Source organism: Astatotilapia calliptera, chromosome 18, assembly GCF_964374335.1.
Source record: "Astatotilapia calliptera chromosome 18, fAstCal68.1, whole genome shotgun sequence".
Lineage (NCBI taxonomy): Eukaryota > Metazoa > Chordata > Actinopteri > Cichliformes > Cichlidae > Astatotilapia > Astatotilapia calliptera.
In genome coordinates, this window is record NC_137439.1 from 24,811,494 (window position 1) to 24,828,969 (window position 17,476).

The following is a 17,476-nucleotide window of genomic DNA, read 5'->3' on the forward strand; positions in this document are numbered from 1 at the left end:
GCACACGCCCAGACAGCTGAATTTAAAATGCTGATTGGACTGTGAGGATTATGAATGATTCATTTGTCATTGGACCCTTTAAGATAGGCTGCATGCTTCTGGTGCATCCTGAACTTTCCTTCAGTTAGTTAAAAATGGCATGCTGCTGACAGAGCACTGAACCCTACCCATATGTACATATTTAGGAGTTGCTATTACACCATTAATGCAATAAAGGTAGTCATAGCCAGCATTCCTTACTGCTGCCAGGCTGGCCTACCCACACGATCCTACAACAGGAAATGCCCATATTTGGGCCTCGGCCTTAAGAAATCCTGTGCATGTCAGAGGAAATAATTTGAGGAGTGTTTGTGAAGTAAAAAAAAAAAAAAAAAAAAAAAAAGGTATACCTTCCTGTGAGTGGGAGAACTTCAAAGCATTTTATATCCAGTCCAACCAGACAGAAGTTTACATGTTTCTACAGGAAACTCTACATTTTTTATGTACTTGCCAATCACAAGTGGAACAGCCCAAATGGTCATTATGCTTCCTATCACGGTGACATTAATCCATGGTCATGGGGTTGCATATAAGACTATGCATGAAGAAATCACAAGTCAAAAATATAAAAATAAACTCTGAAATAAGGTATTGCTCCTCTGACCTTTGTTATAAGATTAGAAATCCTTTACTGAGCCATGATCTTAACTGTATTACCAGCAAACAGTACATTACAAAGAGACTAAGGCTCGTCTGTCGGCCTTTGCGTTAATGGCGCTCTGCTTGTGTTGGTTACTATAGAGTCCTTCCAGTAAACAGTGCTGATACATAATCACAGTGCACACACGCACGCACCCATGCTATCTGAGCCGTCTAACAAGACAAATAAACGATCCCTGATTCACGTCAGAGGTGCAACATATGCAAAACAGACAATGCATGCTCACCTTGCAGGAAAAATTCCCTCACATACCCTTATGAGGAAAAAAAAGAAAAAGGCGGAAAGAAATGTAAAGGACAATAGGCAGGCATACACAGTGACATGAGGAGTGTGTGCGAGAAAGCAATCAAGATAAATGGCCTAGTTGTCACACAGAGCTGGACTCATAAAGGTAAAGAGACTAATATAAAATAATTTATTTAAATGTAAAAAGCATAGCTGCTGGAAAAATGATGCTTTGAATTAAAACATATTTTGGCAAATGCTTGCTTTTGCTGGGGTGGCACCAGCAGTAGGAGCACCAATGAAAATGACGGGCCTCTCAAGAGAGGCAGAAAAGCAGTCAGAGTGCACCACCTTGTGGCAGGAAGAAAGTACTGACAGCTGAACAACAGACCTCTTTAAGATCCAAAAAGTCTGAAGAGTTGTTTCGGGCCTGTTTCCAATGACTGTGACAGTATTTACTTTTGCTTTGATCTACTTTAAAGTGGTAAAAGCAATCCACAGAGAACCTGTGCTCTCTGTTATTTATCCTCGCCATTACAGAAGGAACTGGCTTCAAATTATGTGAAGTATTCAAAACACACACACTGGGCTCTCAAGCAAAACCCACATAATGCGCTTTAAGGCCAACTCTTCTGTGAGAGAGACACTGTTTATTTGTTCTTAAAGAGGCCTGCTGATTGTTACGATGCTGCCAAACATCATCCGCTCCTGTGACATTACCACTGGGGAGGAAGCAGAGCATCACACAATAAAGCCAGAGAGGAACCCACATGGTGATAGTTTTGTTTTTTAAATACGTATATTTTTGTTTATGACACACACATGGGAATGAAGCCAATGAATACTTCTGTGTCCTCCCTCATTTACACATTGTTCCCCTACCCTTACAAGAATAATCTGTCTTCTCTCATTCTCTTCTATTCACTGACAATAACATACAGACATGTTTTTTTAAAGAAGAAAAGAAAAAAAAGCCTGAAGTAAGCGAGGCAAACAAAGTATTTACTTAATTTGTTAAATAAGTATTTATTAAATTAGTATTTGTCAGACAAGTTATTGTGAGAGTAGACCGAGGAGAATCCACCTTTGGTAACAGTATAACACACAGATTAGTTATGTGAAAACATCATTAATAAATGTGGGCAAAACAGAAACTACCTTGTTTTTATAACTATGTTATGAATACTATGTTGTTTACAGTAAGTCGGGGTTTCTAAATTAGCTAAAACTCTCTAATCTATCCTACATTAGTTGACGTTTTAGAGAAAAAATTTAAATAGGAACGAATTTTTAAAGACACGGCAGTGACCTTGCATTATCAGAACAGTTTGCACTTTTGCTTGTTAATGTTTGAGGTAAACTGTTTTTAAATCTGCACCACTGAGCTGTGTCTCTTCATCTTCTTAACGTCAATTCTTTATCAATTACAAGCCTCGCTGCTGAAGCATCCAGTGCCCATGTGTGTGCACTGTAACATCAGGACATGAAAAACACTGCACATTTACACGTTTTTCCTGGAACCTGTACCGTTTCCAATAGACAGTTTGGCAGAATATAAAGAAGATGATGTCAGATTATAGTAAAATATATTACTATTACTAGTATTACTATAGTTGTCTTTTTAGGGCTGCTAAGATTACATTTAGGGGTCCTTAAGCATCCATAAAAAGACTCTAAGCTCGACCGTGATGTCTGCAAATCAAGTGAGACCCAAACTGTAAACTTTTTAATAGTAATTTTCATATTGTAAATGAGTTATAGATAGAGTTAAAAACTAATAATTATTGATTGAATAAATCTACTAGAATAATCAATAGATCCATGAACTGTTGCAATTGTTTGACTCACTAATGTCCAAGAACACAACTCAACTGGACTGTCAGGCAGAACACTGACTGTATTATAGATACACTCACTGGACACTTCATTAGGTACAGCTTGCTAAGGGTTAGAAGGGTTGGACTTTAATTTCAGAACTGCCTTAATTCTTTGTGGCACAGATCCAACAAGGTATGGAAACATTCCTTAGTTTGGTCCATGATGGGTTACGGTGATGACATGATGATGACCTCACACAGTTGGTGCAGATTTGTCGACTACACATCCATGATGTGAATTACCACCACATCCCAAAGGTGCTCTAATAGATTGAAATCTGGTGAGTGTGGAGGTCATTTGACTACAGTGACCTCATTGTCGTGTTCAAGAAACCAGTTTGAGAGAATTTGAACTTTGTGATATGGCACAATGTCTATACTGTGGGCATAAAGTATTGGACATAGCCAGCAATACTCAGGTAGGCTGTGGCAGGGGTTAAAGGGTCCAACGTGTGCCAAGAAAATATCCCCAACACCATTAAACCTCCACCGAACTATTGATACGAGGCAGGATGGACTGCTTTCATGTTTCTTACATCTAACTGTGACCCTACTATCTGAATGTTGCAGCAGAAATTAAGTCATCACATATGATAACTAGGGGTGCAACGATACACAAAATTCACGGTTCGGTTCGGTTCGATACTTTGGTGTCACGGTTCGATATTTTTTCGATACAAAAAAAATGTTCATGCCTTTTTAATTTGTCATTTATTAAAATTATAAATATATATTTTAACTCAAAAGTACAGTTTTTAAATTGAATGTTGCTGAAACAAACGTAATAAAAATAAATAAATATATCTCAGGGCTCTCAAAATTTCAAAATCCCTGGTAGCCCTTCGAGCAGGGACTCTTCAGTTTTTGGTAGCCCAAAATAAATGTAAGTAGCCCGAATAAAAAAGAGAGTAATTTTTTGATTGATGTTTTGTTTCCTTTACAATGTTATACATTAAAGTATAATATTGTAAAGGAAATAAAACATTAATCAAAAAATTGTTGAAAAACAAATTACAACATTGTATAAAAATTACAATCATCAACTCAAATACTTGGTTCTAATTGAACAGAAATTTCTATGAACTTGTAAGAACTGTGTAGGACATGAATCAGTCTGTGTCAGATCCTGAATTTGAAATTTCCGCTGAAGTCACGGGTAAGAGACAAGTGGAACCAAGATCTAGGCCATTTGCTTTTTGAAGTTTGCAAAGACTGCTAAATTTTGCCAGTGGTAGTTCACTCTTTGCAACATAGTACGCTGTTCTAAACAGATTTTTCAGGTTTATTTTTAGTATGTTATTTGCAATTGGTGTTTGTTCTGGGAAAGATATTGCAGACTGAGCAATAATGCATTTCTTGCATTTCTCATGGGTTCTAATGGGGGCCTTTCTTAAAATGACTGGTCCCAGTAACAAAGGTGCTTGTCGACTCAGAAATCGATAGAAAACCAACAACACACCTGGCAGAACATTATGTTATTTACACAGGTGCACATAAGTGGTCCGCATGTGCGCATTCGCTGTCAAAATAAAAGACGCGCACCAGATAAGAAGTTGCAACGCGCGTTTGCTTCCATATAAAAAGCACTGTTTTTGTCCGCTAGAGTGGGATTTTCACGGCACATTCCGCACCACATCTCTGTGCGTTCATCATTTGTTTGAAGCCAGCTCACCTCCTGCAACCACTTTTCCGAGAATACGTGCTTCTTTTGTGGTTCGGACTCCTTCTGACATTTGTTTGGAGGTGGAGGAACACCAAAGTAATTGCTTAAAGGAGCTTGCTTCTTCGACATCTTTTAGAGTTCTAAACAAATGTCTGTCCTCCTCCAGAAAATCTTATGTATGCAAACACGCGTTGCAACTTCATATCTTGTGCGCGTTTTTTTATTTATTTTGACCACTTATGTGCAGCCCTGGTTATATAGCTCGTCATATTGCAGCCACAGAAATTATTTTGTCCATGAAACCATAAAGCTGCACTTTCTTTTCGCCTTATAGTCTGATTTGTCATAACTTTTCCATTTTGTGGTAAGCTTTTCTTTGGCTGTCACTTCTTCACTCTGACCTGTCTTATTTGGCTCAGCAGAACTAAAGTATAAATCCTGCTGCTTTTACACACACACACACACACACACACACATAACGGTCAGCGATTCTCTGCGCGATCAACCTCTCATAGGTTTAAGCTTGCTGCGGGAGATTTCACTTGTCATGTTTGCATAGTAAGCTAACGATTAATAAGACGATGTCAGAGAAATTGGTGTGCAAATTATCATCACTCACCAATCAGTACTGTCGCTCTCTATACACAGTTCGCGCGATTGCAAAGTGAAAGCAAAAAAACAAGCGATTTCAATATGTCACATATTGACAGTGGCTCACCGATGCCAATGACATAATTACCCAGCTACATTTCCGAAAGAATGCAAAAGCATTGACATATATTTTTCCTTCCTACAATAGCCCGACGGGCAGGGAAGAGATAGATTTTGGTAGCCCGACTGGAAAAATCGCTAGCTCCGGGACGTCGGGCTAGCGATTTTGTGAGCCCTGTATCTGATTGAGGAATCACTCATCTTTGGAAGAGAGAGTTTATTACAGAGAAATGGCTCTTTCCAAAATAACAGCTATACTATACGCTTCTTCTGGGCTATATTCTCAGCAGCATATTGTAGCGGGTCAGGGCTGTTTGGGGTTCTGTTTGTACAGTTATGTTTTGTTTATGTTGCCATAGTGACGGATGACGCCCTCTCGCTGCGACGGTGTGTCCTTCCGGGGTCAGAGGGCGCCCTGTGTGTTGTTGTTGTTGCTGTGCTGTTGCCGCGCTGAGCAGTTAGCTAGCGGCAGTGTTCTTCTGCAGATGTCAATAAACGGCTGTGCTCCCTGGCTAGCTCACGGGAAGCAAGACCAAACGACACCTCCGTCTCCTCCTTGTCTAAGCTCGCCACATTGGTGTCAGAAGTGGGATGATGGTGGCACCCTATGTTCTGACCCGAGTGACTTTTCCCCCGCCGGTCGTGACCGGCCGGTGCGCCAAAAGAGGGCACCTGGACATTTGCAGGACTTTGTGTGGGGTAATGGGGTCGTCGGGGACGACTGACCCCTTAGGTGGGGGCTATGTAGCGGGTCAGTGCTGTTCGGGGTTCTGTTTGTACAGTTATGTTTTGTTTATGTTGCCATAGTGACGGGTGACGCCCTCTCTCTGCGACGGTGTGTCCTTCCGGGGTCAGAGGGCGCCCTGTGTGTTGTTGTTGCTGTGCTGTTGCCGCGCTGAGCAGTTAGCTAGCGGCAGTGTTCTTCTGCAGATGTCAATAAACGGCTGTGCTCCCTGGCTAGCTCACGGGAAGCAAGACCAAACGACACCTCCGTCTCCACCTTGTCTGAGCTCGCCACAATATTAAACATATCAGGTCCCCATAAGGAGAATCATGTGCTAACGGCAATCTAAATGACTCGGGTAAAGTTTGTAGCATGCATGCTTGTTGTTTTTGTCTGCTTCCACTTGTCTTTGCACTAGGATGATGTCGGCGTAAACACGCAGTCATATTCGTTGTGTTCCCACTAGTGCTGTCAGCATTAATCTCGTTGAAATGACGTTAACGCCACAACACGGCAAATCTCCGTTAATGAGCTACCCCTGATCGCCCAGAGTGTGGGGCTAGACGGCCAACACGTTAACGAGCTAACTGCGCTAACACACTAGTTCCCACCCATGTAATTGAGCATTGCGTGGCACATCCAACATACTGTTTTACTTTAGTCCATGACGCGCTTACCTTCAGGGTCATACCTCACATGAAAACCAAAATAATTCCAAACGCCAGATCTGAATGAGGGTGGGAGAGGTTCAATTTGCCATGTTGCAAGGAGAGCTTAACTTCTGTCTCGCTAGCTTGCCCTGCGCTCTTCTTTCTGACGATGCTGTCTGTGTTGAGTGCTCAGTGGATCTGCGCTTGACAGTACAGCCTAGGCGGAGTAGTCGAACGCAGATTCACTGAGCGCTCAACACAGACAGCATCGTCAGAAGGAAAATTGATAAAATAAATTACAAATGTTGTATTGTTCGATACATATGCGTACCGAACCGAAAGCACTGTATCGAACGGTTCAATATCGATATGAGTATCGTTGCACCCTTAATGATAACATGTACAGTTTGGTTAAGCTTGTTTAAATTGTAGTCTTAGTTTCTAAGTTGACAGGAGTGGTACCTGGTGTGGTGTTCTGCTGTTGTAGCCCATCAGCTTCAAGGTTCCATGTGATTTGTGCTCAGAGTCAGTTATGCTTTCCTATCAACTCAAAGCAGTCTGCTCATTCTCCTGTGGCATCAACAAGGCATTTTCACCCAGGAAACTGCTGCTCACTGGATATTTTAGGACCCTGTAAACCCTAGAGATGGTTATGTGGGAAAATCCCATCAGTTCAGCAGTTTCTGAAATACTCAGGCCAGCCTGTCTGACACCAACAACCATGCTACATTCAAAGTCACTTAAATCACCTTTTTTCCCCTCATTCTGATGCTCAGTTAAACTTTAGCAGGCGGTGTTTACCGTGTCTACATGCCTAAATGTATTATATTGCTGCCACGTGATTGACTAATAACATATGTGTGTTAACGACTAGTTGCAAAGGTATACCCAGTAAAGTGTCTGGTGAATGTACATATGTGTGCATTTAATCTGCACACAGAATCAAAAAATAGTAAAAACAAAATGTCCACTGCATTTATACAAATTTGAAATAGCAAAAATAAATGAATAAATAAGACTAAAATACACAAAACATTATTTACAAGGTCACATAGGAAACTGCTCATTAATAATGGCCCAAATGGATTTAATTGCTTCAGTTTCAATGTCTTGGTTTTAGTATTGAGACACTGTAGCAGTGTAGTACAAAGCCACCATTAATGCCGTCACCTGTGCTTTTCCCACTGTATGAAAAAGGCCTACTGAGAAAGCAATCCTCAAATCTAGGAAGCTAGAAGCATTTAACCCTTATAATTATGCAATTATTGGTTATAAGAAGTTTTGGCAACTCTTTTGTAGAGAGGTTCCTCCCAAATACTGCAGAGCATTGAGCTCCCTAGCCCATCGACTAACCTTTACACTTTGTGGGACAGCTACAAATCTAACCTCACATTAAAGTGAGGTTACAAGGAACTTCAACCTTGGACATAGTTTACACTCCAAACACACCTATCTTATCTGCTTTCCCTCTCCTGTCCAACCAGAGATCGGGATGAACAGCTATGTACTGGCAACAAACTGAGGCCTGCTCACCAACCTCAACACAAAAAGGGCTCATATGTCAATGTGTGCACTTACAGCATCAGTTTTAAGGTATTACTCAACAGTTAAAGAAAACAAAACTTTAACCTGAAGCTATAAGGAAAAGAACAGACTCAAGATGGCATTGTTGAGTTGACTTGTTAAATCACTCTCACTATAGGCTGGTTTTGTGCAGACTTTCATACACCAACAAAAATATTCGTTCAAAATCTAGTTTTGGCTTACAGAGGCATGTTATTACAAGCCCGAAGTGCTTTGCAGGTACCATCAGTCACGGCATACCAAGAACTCTCATAAGTCACTGCCTAAAATTTCCTTTTTAGAACAAAAGTCAGTAAAAAACAACCTAAAGTGGTTTTCACTGTTTTTACCGGAACAAATGCAAAAATTGAGTCAAGCAAAATCTAAATTGTGCAACTCAGTATGCATTTAAATGATAAAGTAAGCTGGTGATTTCAGTCTCTGAGGTTGGAAGTGTTAGGCAATTAATCAAAGAGTCCGAAGCCAGAGGCATAAATCAATAATAACCATTTAGGCCAGGGGTGTCAAACTCAAATACACAGTGGGCCAAAATTCAAAATGGAACAAAGTCGCGGGCTAACATTAATATTTATTGAAAAAAAAAACTTCCTCCAGATATAAGAATGAATTTTTTCTTATGGACTCAAACAAGTTTAGTTGAAAAACTGAATATGGAACAGCAAAGCTTAATACTAAACAATATATATATTAGCTGTATAATACCAGTAGGCCAGCTCTAATAGTAATTTGGTATGGCTTCGCGGGCCAAATGACACCTATGATTTAGGCAATTTATCAAAAAACAAAATAGCAAAAAACAAAAAACAAAACACATGCTAATTCAAGTTTCTTGTTTTAATCTAGATGAGTTTTTTATTTTTTAAGTCTATTTTGAAGAGTTTTCATCATTATTTTGGACAGGGCAGTACAGAATGACATCCAGCAAGTGGCCCAGGACAGACTTGAACCTGAGGATCTGCAGTAGTGTGAGTTATATCATTGCTTCTTCTACAATTTTATATGACTGCTGACTCAATGTTTTGCTGCTGAGCTTCTGTGTATTTCTTACACTTGAAAAAAAATACCAAGAAAACCTAAAAGATATTTAAAACAACTTCTGTATATAAAACACTGGCAATACAGGGAGTGCAGAATTATTAGGCAAATGAGTATTTTGTCCACATCATCCTCTTCATGCATGTTGTCTTACTCCAAGCTGTATAGGCTCAAAAGCCTACTACCAATTAAGCATATTAGGTGATGTGCATCTCTGTAATGAGAAGGGGTGTGGTCTAATGACATCAACACCCTATATCAGGTGTGCATAATTATTAGGCAACGTCCTTTCCTTTGGCAAAATGGGTCAAAAGAAGGACTTGACAGGCTCAGAAAAGTCAAAAATAGTGAGATATCTTGCAGAGGGATGCAGCAGTCTCAAAATTGCAAAGCTTCTGAAGCGTGATCATCGAACAATCAAGCGTTTCATTCAAAATAGTCAACAGGGTCGCAAGAAGCGTGTGGAAAAACCAAGGCGCAAAATAACTGCCCATGAACTGAGAAAAGTCAAGCGTGCAGCTGCCAAGATGCCACTTGCCACCAGTTTGGCCATATTTCAGAGCTGCAACATCACTGGAGTGCCCAAAAGCACAAGGTGTGCAATACTCAGAGACATGGCCAAGGTAAGAAAGGCTGAAAGACGACCACCACTGAACAAGACACACAAGCTGAAACGTCAAGACTGGGCCAAGAAATATCTCAAGACTGGTTTTTCTAAGGTTTTATGGACTGATGAAATTAGAGTGAGTCTTGATGGGCCAGATGGATGGGCCCGTGGCTGGATTGGTAAAGGGCAGAGAGCTCCAGTCCGACTCAGACGCCAGCAAGGTGGAGGTGGAGTACTGGTTTGGGCTGGTATCATCAAAGATGAGCTTGTGGGGCCTTTTCGGGTTGAGGATGGAGTCAAGCTCAACTCCCAGTCCTACTGCCAGTTTCTGGAAGACACCTTCTTCAAGCAGTGGTACAGGAAGAAGTCTGCATCCTTCAAGAAAAACATGATTTTCATGCAGGACAATGCTCCATCACACGCGTCCAAGTACTCCACAGCGTGGCTGGCAAGAAAGGGTATAAAAGAAGAAAACTAATGACATGGCCTCCTTGTTCACCTGATCTGAACCCCATTGAGAACCTGTGGTCCATCATCAAATGTGAGATTTACAAGGAGGGAAAACAGTACACCTCTCTGAACAGTGTCTGGGAGGCTGTGGTTGCTGCTGCACGCAATGTTGATGGTGAACAGATCAAAACACTGACAGAATCCATGGATGGCAGGCTTTTGAGTGTCCTTGCAAAGAAAGATGGCTATATTGGTCGTTGATTTGTTTTTGTTTTGTTTTTGAATGTCAGAAATGTATATTTGTGAATGTGGAGATGTTATATTGGTTTCACTGGTAAACATACATAATTGAAATGGGTATATATTTGTTTTATGTTAAGTTGCCTAATAATTATGCACAGTAATAGTCACCTGCACACACAGATATCCCCCTAAAATAGCTAAAACTAAAAACAAACTAAAAACTACTTCCAAAAACATTCAGCTTTGATATTAATGAGTTTTTTGGGGTTCATTGAGAACATGGTTGTTGTTCAATAATAAAATTATTCCTCAAAAATACAACTTGCCTAATAATTCTGCACTCCCTGTAAGTCTGGGCAAGGGATGTCAATCTATTATTAGATCCATGAACAGTTGAAAATCTACATAAATTCTGATACTTCTATACACTGGAACAGAGAAAAATTTAAATATGTCGCTGAATAGAAACAGATCGACTTCATTCAGTATTATTGATGTCGAAGTAAGCATTTCTGCTTCATGTCTGATTGCACACCCTGTTTTTTGTTTGAGTCAATATTGTCTACACTGCTAAATAAGGCTTATTTTAAAGAAAATATGAGCTGTGTCACTGAGCAGAAAGCTGCAGAGGTAAAGAAATCCGTGGCTTTTCCTCTCACATGGATGTTAGATGCTCCGTGTTTGGCACTAGTTTTACCTTTGTGTCTGTCGCCTGTGTCCTCCACTCAGACTGACAAACACAATAATAGGATCTCTACAGCTTGAACCCAGCTTCAGGGACCAGTGTATCCTTGAAACAACAAGCAGACAGAGTCAGCAAAGGCTGAGACACGGCGGTGAATCAGAATCAGAAAGCCTTGACACATTTACTGAAACGGGGGGAAATTAGGTCTGCGCGCTACCTTTCTTACCTATCTGAGATGGTTGCTATGACAACACTTCCTGCTTAGCAAATGTGTACATGTCAGGCTGATGTCAACCTGATTAGTACATGAGCACACAGAGCGCCTCACTTCCTGAAGGCAGCAGTGAATAAACCACTTTCATCTACAACCACCTTTGAAACACACAAAACAAAAAAAATTATTAATTAATAAAACAGCATCTTAGAAAACACTTCGGCTATAAAGTACGTGTTTCACCAAGTTGGCCCATTTTTAGCCAATAAGAAAGGACTGAGTTATGCCTGGGATTTCATAAAAGCAAGTGACTGTGCTGCCAAACCAACACATGGGTGTGACTGTATATCCGCAGTGTCACCACCACTCCTCTGAGTACATCTGCTGCTGGGTAGGGTGAATTTCAAGCAAACCAGACACTGTAGGCTCAGCCTTGTGACTACCAACTTACACAATGCAGTGCATACACAGACACACACCACAAACATCAAGCTGGAGCAGCCTTTGAGGCTCAGAGTGTATCTTTGCATACTGTATAGCTGAAGTGGAAGAAAATCATCACTGAAAAGACAACGTTGTGGAGTTCTTAGTGAAACAAAAGAGAGGAAAAACTGCATAAAACCCTAACATGAGTGACATTTTTCAGTCTTGTAAAAATAGAATAAATATATTTCTTCATATACATGGCGCATGACAACCCAGAAAACAGTTTTATTTTTTTATATATATAAACATATATATATTAGGGGTGCAACGATACACAAAATTCACGGTTCGGTTCGGTTCGATACTTTGGTGTCACGGTTCGATATTTTTTCGATACAAAAAAAATGTTCATGCATTTTTAATTTGTCATTTATTAAAATTATAAATATATATATTTTAACTCAAAAGTACAGTTTTTAAATTTAACCCTAACCCTTGTGCGTGTTTTTTATTTTGACAGCGAATGCGCACCTGCGGACCACTTATGTGCAGCCCTGGTTATTTAGCTCATCATATTGCAGCCACAGAAATTCTTTTGTCCATGAAACCATAAAGCTGCACTTTCTTTTTGCCTTATAGTCTGATTTGTCATAACTTCTCCGTTTTGTGGTAAGCTTTTCTTTGGCTGTCACTTCTTCACCCTGACCTGTCTTATTTGGCTCAGCAGAACTGAAATGCTTTTACACGCTCACTCACATAAGCTCAGCGATTCTCTGCGCGATCAACCTCTCACATGTTTAAGCTGCGGGAGATTTCACTTGTCATGTTTGCATAGTAAGCTAACGATTAATAAGACGATGTCAGAGGAATTGGTGCGCAAATTATCATCACTCACAGATCAGTACTGTCGCTCTCTATACACAGTTCGCACGATTGCAAAGTGAAAGCAAAAAAACAAGCGCAAATTCAAACGCGACTTCAATATGTCACATATTGACAGTGGCTCACCGATGCCAATGACATAATTACCCAGCTACATTTCTGAAAGAATGCAAAAGCATTGACATATATTTTTCCTACAATAGCCCGACGGGCAGGGAAGAGATAGATTTTGGTAGCCCGACTGAAAAAATCGCTAGCTCCGGGACTTCGGGCTAGCGATATTGTGAGCCCTGTATCTGATTGAGGAATCACTCATCTTTGGAAAAGAGAGTTTATTACAGAGAAATGGCTCTTTCCAAAATAAAAGCTATACTATCCGCTTCTTCTGGGCTATATTCTCAGCAGCATAAGGAGAATCATGTGCTAACGCTGTCTAAATGACTCGGCTAAAGTTAGTAGCATGCTTGTTGTTTTTGTCTGCTTCCACTTGTCTTTGCACTAGGATGATGTCGGTGTAAATGTGCAGTCATATTCGTTGTGTTCCCACTAGTGCTTTCAGGTTAATCTCGTTGAAATGACCTTAACGCCACAACACGGCAAATCTCCTTAACGAGCTACCGCCGATCGCTCCGTGCATGGGGCTAGACGGCCAACACGTTAACGAGCTAACTGCGCTAACACACTAGTTCACACCAATGTAATTGAGCATTGCATGGCACATCCAACATACTGTTTTACTTTAGTCCATGACTCGCTTACCTTCAGGGTCATACGTCACATGAAAACCAAAATAATTCCAAACGCCAGATCTGAATGAAGTTCAATTTGCCATGTTGCAAGGAGAGCTTAACTTCTGTCTTGCTAGCTTGCCCTGCGCTCTTCCTTCTGACGATGCTGTCTGTGTTGAGCGCTCAGTGGATCTGCGCTCGACAGTGCAGCCTAGGCGGAGTAGTCGAACACAGATTCACTGAGCGCTCAACACAGACAGCATCGTCAGAAGGAAAATTGATAAAATAAATTACAAATGTTGTATTGTTCGATACATATGCGTACCGAACCGAAAGCACTGTATTGAACGGTTCAATATCGATACGAATATCGTTGCACCCCTAATATATATATATACACACACTATGATAACCTTTGTCATCCTAATAACAAATCTTGGCAGCCATCAAAGATCTTGGCCTTTTACCAAAGGAAAATCACCTGGACTGTGATAAAAACCATCAACCATTATGTTTTTAAGTACAGCTTAAGTTACTTAAACAAAGGCTCTTTGTCTTCACTATATGCTGGCCAGTCATGCTTACACGTACATGTATAGGGACCCCGTAAATAGATATGACACCAGGCTCATAAAAAAAAACAAAATAACAATAAAGAATAGTCTTCATGTACACAAAAAAGGAAGAGAGAGAAGATTTATGTCCAGGAATGTGAATCAAAAGAGTTGTATAGACTCCTGTGAGACTGTTTAGACTTTTTTTTTTTTAAGTTCTGGATTTTGACCTTCAGCGTAAGAGCAGAGATAAGAGACTGCCAAATAAGAGTGGACAACACACATAAAACTATCTGTACATTTTATAGAAGATCCATCAGGAATGTATTAATGAAATCTGCCATTTCACAATATTGACAGCACACAGAGTCTTTCTGTTTAAGCTGATATCAAACACCTCATCACCTTGTTTATTTGATTTCTTCAGTATAAATGTTGCCAGTTTTACACCATTTTACCAAGACATTTAATAAAGTTTTCCTTTAATCTAAGGACTGTTTTGAGTTATTTATTAATAAAATGCTGCGGCTTTGCAGAGTAAACTATGCAACATTTTCGGTGTCTGACGATGATGTCAGGACCAGCTAATGTTTGGTTTTTTTCAACACTTTCAACACTCAACAATGATTACTTCCGTGAAGACACGAAAGCAACTATCTGGCAATTGCTGACTAATGATTTCAAAGTTTGTTATAGATTGTGAATAATCAGTAATCAGATGATTATTACTATTTGTCAGTGATCAGAGAAAGAAAATTAGGACTTAAGTAGGAGAGAATTACTCATTTATACCACTGATGAAGGTTGCTTACTTCTTTAAAATGTCACATGGCGAGAAATGCATTTTTACTTCTCAGAAATGATGGTTTGAATAACTCTTAATATTCATTTTAGCCAACAAAAAAAGCCTTTAAAAAAGTGTGAAGAATCAGAAACAGCAAATTCCTCATACAGTACTGATCCAAAGTCTTTATCCACCCCTCATTTCTTTATATTTTGGTAGGAAAATTAGAAATAACTGTGTGATGTTTTTGAAGGAGCTGCAAACATCTATAAAAATACAGTATACAAGGCAAAAACAGAGCTTCTACAATTCTAACAAGCTTAAAAGTCAGTATTTGGTATGACCATTCTCTAACACAGGCTAAACTCTCTGAGGCAGCTTTCCTTTCATTTTAATTCAAATCAATTTTATTTATATAGTGACAAATCATAACAGCTGTTTCCTCAAGCTCCTTTATACTGTAACCAAAAGACCGTACAAAACACCAAAAATCACACGACCCCCTACGAGCAAGCACTTGGCAACAGGGTGAAGGAAAACCTCCTCTTTAACAGGAAGAAACCTCTGGCAAAACCAGGCTCAGTGGGGCAGCCATCTGCAGCGACCAATTGGTGTTGAGAGGAATAGTTTTCCAGGCTTCTTCAGGGACATCCTCGTCTTCAATTTAAACACTTAACAGCTGGTATGGCATGGTTGATCAAAAATCTGACCGGCTACTTTCAGTACTGGCTGAAATGCAGCCCCAAATGATGACAATCCTGCCCCCCAGCTATAGATACTCTCCTGACCTCCTCTGTACTCACTGAAAATTATTTGAACCAAATATTTAAAATTTAGATTTATCAATCCATAAGACCTGTTGCCAACAATTTTCGGTCCATTTCTTGTGCAATTTTGCATATGTTGGCCTTTTGTTTCTGTTTACCTTCATTAAGAATAGCCTCTTAACAGCTACCCTTCCAAGGAAACCATTTCTGGTGAGGCTTCAGGGAACAGTAGATAGATCAGCTGAATGACCACATGTATATCTCAGGCCCTGTATCAGGTCTTTCCTGAATTTTTCCCCCTATTCCTAAGGACATGACTTTCAGATAATGTTTATCTGCTAAAGATAGGTTTTTTTTTCTTCTTTATTTTCAGATCTGCCACTTCTTTTTTGTCTCCGACTTGTCCAGATTCCTCACATTTTTAAGGGACATGCTGCACAATATGTTGATAAATCCCATGTTTTTGAATAATATTTCTTTGGGAATTATTATATTGGTGGAAAAAATATTTTATACCTGTCAAACTGTGTTATCCATGGCATTTTTCGAGGATTCAACTAAAGTCGGAGAAGAAGAAATGGAAGCATGTGTTTTTGTCACAGGCTGCTAGTAACAAAGTACTTAGAAATACTTTTTAAAATTGGTTCTTTGCTATCACTGGTTTATCTCTTGAGTTAGATACATTTTTTATTGACCCATAGGTCTGTGTTAAGTGAATCATTCAAAGATCACTTTGTGTTGACTGTACTATCAAACAAATAAGATTCCTCTGAAAATGGTCATATACGGGGACTGGACTGGAAATGAGTGCGATAGCAGTTAATGACCAAAGAACAACTTTGAATGGCTTTCACAGAGCCTGGAGAAATATTGCTCAAGTCCATTTTAAAATTTTACGAGAACATCTGGCTCCCAGGAAGCAAAGTATAAAGAAATGAGGGGTGACTCAAGACTTTTTCTGAGCATTGAATCGGTGCCTGCTAAAGTGATTAACTTTCTCTGACTAATTATTCCAGCGCTGAAAGAAATATCAGTGTTTCCATGAGGTTGTTGTCACGTTACTTAAAGGACTCAGGAATTGAGAGGAGAAAGGGTGTGAATGTAATAACATGTACTTTAGCACAAATACTTTTAGAAACATATAATTTACTCAGTAGCCTGTAAGTCATGCCGGTTTCTGCGTGTGAATAACATGTTGAGAAAAATATGTGAATCTCAGCCCACTAAGGAAGTAGTGAGATCACTGAAAAGACACGAAAGCAGGCACACACAGGCACGTACACACATACCGCCTCCTACTTCAACAAAACTCTCCACTGCGGGGAATCACAGAGAGCTCTATGAGGAAACAGATCCTGGTCTTAGACGGTGGTCACCGCTGCATTTTCCTCCTGCTTGTCAAAAACTCGCTGCCAATCGAGTCAAGCAGCATTCTGTGTCGGAGGAGGAGATGCACGCCATTCACAGATAAAGGATTACAGCATTGGTGACAGCTGCATGTGCGGCCACATCCCACAACTTGGCTCAGATGGGGAAGGAGGAAGGAAACAAAACAAAAGTGATCTTCCATTCAGTCTTGCAGCTTACAAGGAGTTCCCCTCCCCGTTCCTCTCTCATCCAACCGCTGCGTTAAGCAGGACATGGTTCCCATCTCGATCACATAGCCCCCTTCCTCTGTTACTAATCAATTTACATGCATCACACGTCATACTAAATCCTGCCAGCTATCCAGCTAACCTACTCACACAACTACAAATGCAGCGGGTGCCGCTAAAAAAGAATCAATGGTTTTTTTTTTAGGTGATAACACGTTGAAACCATCCCAAATCTCATCTGAGGAGCTGTTCTGTCATTTTTTTTTTTTAAAGAGCTGAAAATAAGTTGTTTTGTTTTTTTTAAAGAGTCTGTTCCATGTAATAGCATAATAGCAGCCTTATGACTGGACCCAGCACTGTAGGGCTGTCAGT

At 40.0% G+C, this 17,476-nt stretch overlaps 1 protein-coding gene across 1 annotated transcript in view; it reads right to left on the reverse strand.

The window, feature by feature from the left end:
- gng12a (guanine nucleotide binding protein (G protein), gamma 12a) overlaps positions 1-17,476 on the reverse strand; it is a 37,797-nt gene that overhangs the window by 19,126 nt on the left and 1,195 nt on the right. The gene's annotated exons all lie outside the window — the stretch shown is intronic.